Source organism: Rattus norvegicus, chromosome 1 (genome assembly GCF_021556685.1).
Source record: "Rattus norvegicus strain SHRSP/BbbUtx chromosome 1, alternate assembly SHRSP_T2T, whole genome shotgun sequence".
Classification (NCBI taxonomy): Eukaryota; Metazoa; Chordata; class Mammalia; order Rodentia; family Muridae; genus Rattus; species Rattus norvegicus.
Genome location: NC_141534.1, coordinates 89,768,068 through 89,775,705, shown reverse-complemented (window position 1 = coordinate 89,775,705; position 7,638 = coordinate 89,768,068). Strand labels below are relative to the sequence as shown.

The following is a 7,638-nucleotide window of genomic DNA, read 5'->3' as shown; positions in this document are numbered from 1 at the left end:
ACACACTTTCCAATGACGCCATCCCTGCCCCCTGGGGTTGTGGTTTCTCCCTTTAAATACCTCTTCTCCCAGCCTCTCAGGGTCGAACTCCACTGCCCCTGCGTGGGATACTAGTCTCGACCCCAATGCACTGGTTGCTATCGATAAACCTCATGTGATTACAAGGACGGTCTTGTGTGAGTTCTTGGGGGGGTCTCGTCATCCCGAGACTTGAGTGAGGGTCTCCCCGCTCCGGGGGTCTTTTAGTGGCCCATCCCACATTTCTGATTTTGATTATTTACTTACTTTTTTTTGCCCCTGCAGACAGGGTTTCTCTGTGTAACAGTCCTGGATGTCTTCAGACCTCACTTTGTAGACCAGGCTGGCTTAGACTTTACAGAGATCGGCTGCCTCTGCTGGGATTAAAGGTGTACACCACCCTGCATCCTATTGTTATTTTTAAGGTCAGATGAGTCATTCGCATCTGAATGTCTTCTCAGACACCCCAACATCTCTTACACCAACAGATTCCTCCTAACATTGTCAAATGAATCACCAACAAAAGTAATTTGAACGTACTGGTGATCACAGCTGAAGGGATGTTGAAGGATGTCGAAAGGGTCGACATCTTGAAGCTTCTGTATCGATCTTTAGCCAGTTCATAAGGGGAATTGAATGCAGGATGAACATAGCCCAGGTCAGTAACTAGTTGCCTGAGAATGAACAAACCTAAAGTAATATTGTTTTATATATAACACTGGCTGTACTGGCTGGTATGTGTGTCAATTTGACACAAGCTAGAGTCATGAGAGAGAAAGAAGCCTCAGTTGAGGAAATGCCTCCATGAGATCCATCTGTAAGGCATTTTATTTTATTTTATTTTTTCAGTTTGTGATCAGTGGAGGAGGGTCCAACCCTCTGTGGGTGGTGACAACACTGGGCTGGTGGTCCTGAGTTCTATAAGAAAGCTAATTGAGTAAGCCATGGCAAGCAAACCAGTATGCAACATCTCTCTGTGGCCCCTGCATCAGCTCCTGCTTCCAGGTTCCCGCTCTATTTGGGTTCCTATCTTAGTTAGAGTTTCCATTGAAGAGACACCATGACTAAGGCAAGTCTTAAAGACACAAACCTTGTTTTTTTTTGTTCTCAAAAATTATTTTTATTATTATAGCATACCATATGATTTTGTTACCATGCAGTAAACAAATGCAAATAAGTGTAAAAATTGTTTACCATTTCAATTCCTTATAGTCAAATATTGTTTATCATAAAATATTGATTAAAGCAAAATGTTGACTGCTATTTGACTAATCTTTACACTTTTCTTAATTGTTCAAGGAATATATACATTTGATTATTTTTCAATCTGTAAAAATGTTCATAAAATTCAGTCTTATAGTTCATATGAAAAATGTTTAATATGCCTTATAGGAATATGGAATATAGTGTCCATTTATAAGATAATGTCATCAAGCTACAAGAAAAAACCTAGTCAACATAGTTTTTTTTTTCTTTTTTTTTTTTTATTAACTTGAGTATTTCTTATTTACATTTCTAGTGTTATTCCCTTTCCCGGTTTCCGGGCAAACATCCCCCTAATCCCTCCCCCTCCCCCTCTATATGGGTGTTCCCCTCCCCATCCTCCCCCATTGCTGCCTTCCCCCCAACAATCACGTTCACTGGGGGTTCAGTCTTAGCAGGACCCAGGGCTTCCCCTTCCACTGGTGCTCTTACTAGGCTATTCATTGCTACCTATGAGGTCAGAGTCCAGGGTCAGTCCATGTATAGTCCTTGGGTAGTGGCTTAGTCCCTGGAAGCTCTGGTTGCTTGGCATTGTTGTTCATATGGGGACTCGAGCCCCGACACAAACCTTTAAGTGGGGGCTGGCTTACAGTTTCAGAGATTCAGTCCATTATCATCAGAGCAGGCAGCATGGCAGCATGCAAGCAGACATGGAGCTGGAGAAGGAGCTGAGAGTTCTGCATCTTGATCTGAAGGCAACCAGGAGAGACAATCTTCCAGGAAGCCAGGAGGAGGGTCTCCAAGCCCACTCCCACAGTGACACACTTCCTTCAACAAGGCCACACCTTTGAATAGTGCTACTCCCTGGGCCAAGCATATTTAAATCACCACATTCCACTGCCTGGCCCCCATAGACTTCTCAAACACCTGACTCTATGGGGGCATTACGTAGACATAACAAAATGCAGAATACTTTAGTCTGACTTCCAAAGTCCCCATAGTCTGTAACAGTATCCCAATGTTAAAAGTCCAAAGTTTAAAGTCTCTTCTGACATTTATGCAATCTTTTAACTGCACTCCCCTATTAAAAAAAAAAAAAAGCCAGGTCGCATATTTCCAACATCACAGGATATACATTACCATTCTAAAACATCATAGTGAGGAAAGACTGGACCAAAGACAGAAGTCAGCTGGGCAAGCTCCAAACTCAGCGTCTTCATGTCTGATGTCAGAGCACTCTTCAGATCTCCAACTCCCTTCATCTTTGTTGACTGCAACTTCTTTCTTTTGGGCTGGTTCTACTTCCTGTTAATAGCTTTCCTCAGCAGATAGCCCATGACTGTAATATCTTGGGATCCAAAGCAACTTCAACTATACAGCTTCTTGTTCCAATGTCTGGGATGCACACATGATCTCCTGGGCTCCTTCCAAGGGCTATCAGTTCTCCAGCTCTGCCCTCTATAGTACTCTAAGCTCAGTTCGATCCACTCCACTGCTGCTGCTGTTCTTGGTGATCATCCCATGGTACTGGCACCTCCAATGCACTGGGGTCTTCTGCTACAATCAATTTTCACCAATAGCCTCTTATAAGCTCCCATCATGGTGCCAAGCCTCAACTTCTTTGCATGACCCCCTAAGTACTGGACCTTCAACTGCCACTGAGGCTGCACTGCCAATGGCCTACCATGGCCTCTCAGAGTGCCAAGCCTCAGAAGCTCTCTATGACTCTTTCATACCTTCAGAACCAGTACCACCTGAAATCTAGATTTAAAAGATGTTAACTCAGGAGTACCAGAAGGGAGGGAGGGTTTGCTAGTAGTGGGGGAGGATAGAAACACCCAGCCATTAAGGTAGTCAAGGCATATCAAAATTAACTGATATGTGTGTGTGTGACTGTGTGTGTGACTGTGTGTGTGACTGTGTGTGTGTGTGTGACTGTGTGTGTGTGTGTGTGTGTGTGTGTGTGTGTGTGTTTCATTCCAGAATCCAGAGGATTCTGTTGGGTGGCTGGGAGCATGACCCACCAGGAGCAAAGCAACCACTTTGGTTTGCTAAACTCACTACTATAGTTATGTCTCCCAATCTAGACTTCGTCACCTGGTTCAGAGCAATGGGGGCTAGAGGGAGGAGCAGACTCATAAACCTGGCGGGGCCGTAGTTGCTTCTGGACCCGATGGGGGGCTTGTAAGGATTTTAAAAACTTTTGTTGGTCATGTTGAGCTAAGATAATGGACTAGAGGTTAAGCAGCATGGGAGGAGCCCTCCCATATAAGGTCTCAAAGAGGGGGTGAGACCTAAAGTATAGGGGGTGTTCCTAGCCCTGTAAAAGGCATAAGGTAGGAGGGACGCCCAGTCACCACCAGTTTGAGGGGTTAATTTGGTCCAGGCCTCCTTTTTTTAAAAAGATTTATTTATTTGTTATATGTAAGTACACTGTAGCTGTCTTCAGACACACCAGAAGAGGGCATTGGATCTCTTTACAGATGGTTGTGAGCCACCATGTGGTTTCTGGTAATTGAACTCAGGACCTCTGGAAGAGCAGTCGGGTGCTCTTAACCGCTGAGCCATCTCTCCAGCCCCCTGGTCCAGGCCTCCTTCAGTGTCTGATTCTTTTTTATTTGCCCTGATCTCTGGGGTCTGTATGCACAATGTGATTTCCAATTGGTCCCCAGAACCTGTGCTAGAGATTGAGTTACCTGAGAGGTGAGTGCTGCTCCATTGTCAGAAAGAAGCAGGGTAGGCAGTCCACACCTGGGCATGATGTCTTCCAGAAGCTTCTCTGCCACCACATTGGCAGTCTCCTTTGTAGGGCAGGCTTCTACCCATCCTGAAAAGGTGTCTATAGAAACTAGGAAATACTTATATCCGTATGTCCCTTGTTTTCCCAATTAGCCCTGGCCATTGACCCCTGGTTCTGGATCCTGCAGCGGCTCCTTGATTGGGGTCTGAGGGGTTAACAGCCTGGTAGGTGGCACGGTCTGAGATCACCTGATCAGCCAAGTGTCCTAAGTCAAATATTTGTACCTTGCCCCTCACAGCTTTCGGTGAGCAGGTGTGAAGCTTGATGAATCTGATGGGTGAGGGGCTTAGCAAACTCCTTGGGTAGGAAGGTGCAGCCTTCCGAGGTCAGCAACCATCATCTCTTCGGTAAGCTCCTTGGCGTCTCACCTGTTCTTGTTTGTCTTCACAGTATATTCAGGGATGGCTAGGAGCACAGGGAGCAGCAAAGCTATGAGGATGTTGGCAGTGGAGGCTCGGGAGGGAGGCTTCCACTCTCGGCTTTATCACCTATTCTGTACTCTCAGGCTATTTCTGATGTTCCTGTCTGATGCCCAGGGCAATGGATTATGGCCTTGTTCTTTTGGGTTGCAATCACCATGAAACACGTATGTCCGATGGTCTCAGGAACCCCGGAAAATAAATATATTTTTGTGGCTACTTTATATCTGTAATTTTGATATTAGATGGGTTTCAAACCTGGTCTAAGGAGCTGGACCTGGCTGCTGGTTCTCCTTGCATCCCTCAGTCCTGCCTGGTAGGCTGTCCGGCCTGGTAAACCCACTACCCTGAACCCTGCATCCTCTACCCTGAATTCACCAGCCCAGGGGCTGGGCAGCTTGTCCCTGTAAAATCCGACCTTTTTGGTACCCACTCTCTTTGCACCTTGGGGCCTCCTGGATGCTGAACCTGGTTCCCCTCTGTTCCCTTTCTGTTCCCCTTTTTCTCTTTCACACAGCTCAGTCTGATCTTGGTCACTCTGGACTCTCAGATGCCTTCCCTTCTAACCTTTCATCTACAATAAACCATCCCTTCCCCCACACCTACGAGCAGCCATGTTTCCCCTCTTGTCCCTTTTCTATCTTTTGTTCACTACTGAGCTGTGTCTCAGAGTCTTTGGCGATTCAAGCACTCCACCTTCTCCAGATTTTTATCTTTTTATTTTTGTTTTATTTTCATCTTTTGTTCTCAGGTCTGTTTTGGAGTAGATCTACCAGATTTGCAGGGTTGTTGAATTGATCATCTTTATATGGGTCTCCTTTCAAATTCCACAGTGCAAACCCATCAATATGAAGCTCGTGTCTCTCTCATAGGCGAATTCTCTCTCTCTCTCTCTCTCTCTCTCTCTCTCTCTCTCTCTCTCTTCCCCTTCCTTCCTTCTTTCCTGACTTTCTTTTTTCTTTAAGATTTATTTATATATTTACTTTTTAAATGTAAGATTACCACATTTCCTTACAAGAGGAACACTTAATCAACTTTACATGTACCAATCAGCCCCTTTTCAAATTGGACACGCATCAAAAGTCACATTGCGCGAGTTTTGTTTAGGGGTAAGATTTTGAGCTATCAATGCAGATGACAGGTTACCACACAAAACACCCACAGGAACCTTTTCTAATTTTTTCGTTTTGTTTTGAGTCGTTCACAAACACTTATCAAATCATTTAACACACAATGGAGAGCTTGTACATTTTTTTTCCCATGGTGCACGTGTAGAAACACAAATATATAATATGTCTTTATATATTTTAAAGTTCCGCTAACAAGACACTAACAGGCTTACGCCTATAGGTGAGAATTACCTAACGAAAACAGCCAGGATTTACTCAGTGTTGGTGTAACCAAGTGTTACACTGTTAATCGGAGTAACCTAGTGTTCATTGCTATGAGGCACATCCTTCTTAGGTCTTCACCACTAACACAGAAAACTGTTTATAAATAGTGGCACGCATTTGCAAAAACAACCCAAATCCTGAGCTTATTTTAGCATGACTATGTGATGGAATTTATCTCAAGCTGCATCTTTCAAACTGTTAAGAAATCACCCAAAGCCAGGCGGTGGGTGCACACACCTTTAATCCCAGTCCTCTGGAGGCAGAGGCAGGTGGCTCTTGTGTTTGAGGCCAGCCTGGTCTACAGAGTGAGTTTCAGGACAGCCAGGGATATATAGGGAGACCCTGTCTTGGGAAACAAATGAACAAGCAAACAAAAAAAAAACAAACACCCAAGAACAACAACAAAATGAAATCACCCACATTGAATTTGCCAGTGTATTTTGCTTTCTTTCCAAGAGCTGCAATTATATTCGACAGAGGAGCTGAGACTCTAGTGTTCAGTTTAGAGGTGGGCTTTTGAAAATTGTCTTTAAAAATAGATTCACTGAATTTATTTTAAAAACCATAAAGTGTCTCTTTACAGAAGACTGTTATGGTTTGCGCACCGCTCCGAACACATGCCAGGAACATGGGGACTGTCACCTTCCTCCATATCTCCCCGACCCTCGCAGTGTCGCAGTGACCACAAAACAAGGTGTTCACATAGTCACACTATGTGGGTGCGTGGGGGGTTAAGACCAGCAACGTACAAGAAAATGGAATCCGCTCACTCTGCTGCTGTTTCAAAATGTCAGTGTGTGCCCTCAACCCTGTTTGTGAGGAACCACAGCCTTAGCCTTGCTAAGCAGAGAGATTGCAGAACGGCTGTGAAGCAGGGAGTTGTTAGCTTTTTAAATGGAAGCCGATTGAAAAAGAGAGAAATGCAAGACTCTTCCAGTTCTTCACTAGACTTAGAAAACCTTCCCAGAATAGTGCTTCCCACTGTCTGCAGCAAACACTGTGTGTTCTGTATGTGACCCTGCGGTCCTGTGACGGTGATGGTCTGACCTCTGGACCCTTCTAAAGGCTCATTAATTTTGATTGATGTTCCTGACGCACAGCAGATTTGTTTGATCTGCCGACCACCTTTACTAATAATAGATCCAGCCAAATCTTTGGGGATAATTTCTTGTGTGGTAGTAATAGGTCCACTGAGATGACCACACAGGAATAATTCCACCCAGAGCCACCCTGTGGTTCCTAAGCCATTTGCTGTTCTGATGGGCTCCATGTGTCAATGGTAGAGTCCCAAGTTTCACCCATGCCGTCAACGCGGTATCCAGGCCTTCCCCTTCTATCATAAGCCATTAGATCTCCCACTCTGGGTGGTGGTGGTGGAGGAAGAGGAAAATTTCCAACTCTGCTGCCAGCCTGGTCACCTTGACCAGCAGGAACCCTGGGCATCGAGGAGGTCCTCGACGGGGGCTTATGTCATCATAACCTTTTCTAAAAGGAGGCATGGGTGCCCGCCCTAACCAGGAGATATTCCATTAATACCCCCTTTTCTTTTCTTTTTTAAAAAATTGGTTGTATTTACTTATCCATTTCAAATGTTGTCCCCGTTCCCGGTTTCCCCTTCACAAATCCCTCCCCTCTCCTCTTTGCCTCTATGAGGGTGCTCCCCCAGCTGCCCACCCATTCCTGCCTCACCGTTCTAGCATCCCCTTATTCTGGGGTATTAAGCCTCCACAGGACCAAGGGCCTCCTCTCCCATTGATGCCTGACAAGGCCATCCTCTGTTACATATGTAGCCATAGGTCCCTCT

General features: G+C 45.2%; 1 pseudogene; it reads right to left on the bottom strand.

Annotated features, from left to right (window-relative positions):
• Positions 1-4,109: 4,109 nt before the first annotated feature.
• LOC148007270 (heterogeneous nuclear ribonucleoprotein K-like) lies at positions 4,110-7,386 on the bottom strand (annotated as a pseudogene).
• Positions 7,387-7,638: the final 252 nt, after the last annotated feature.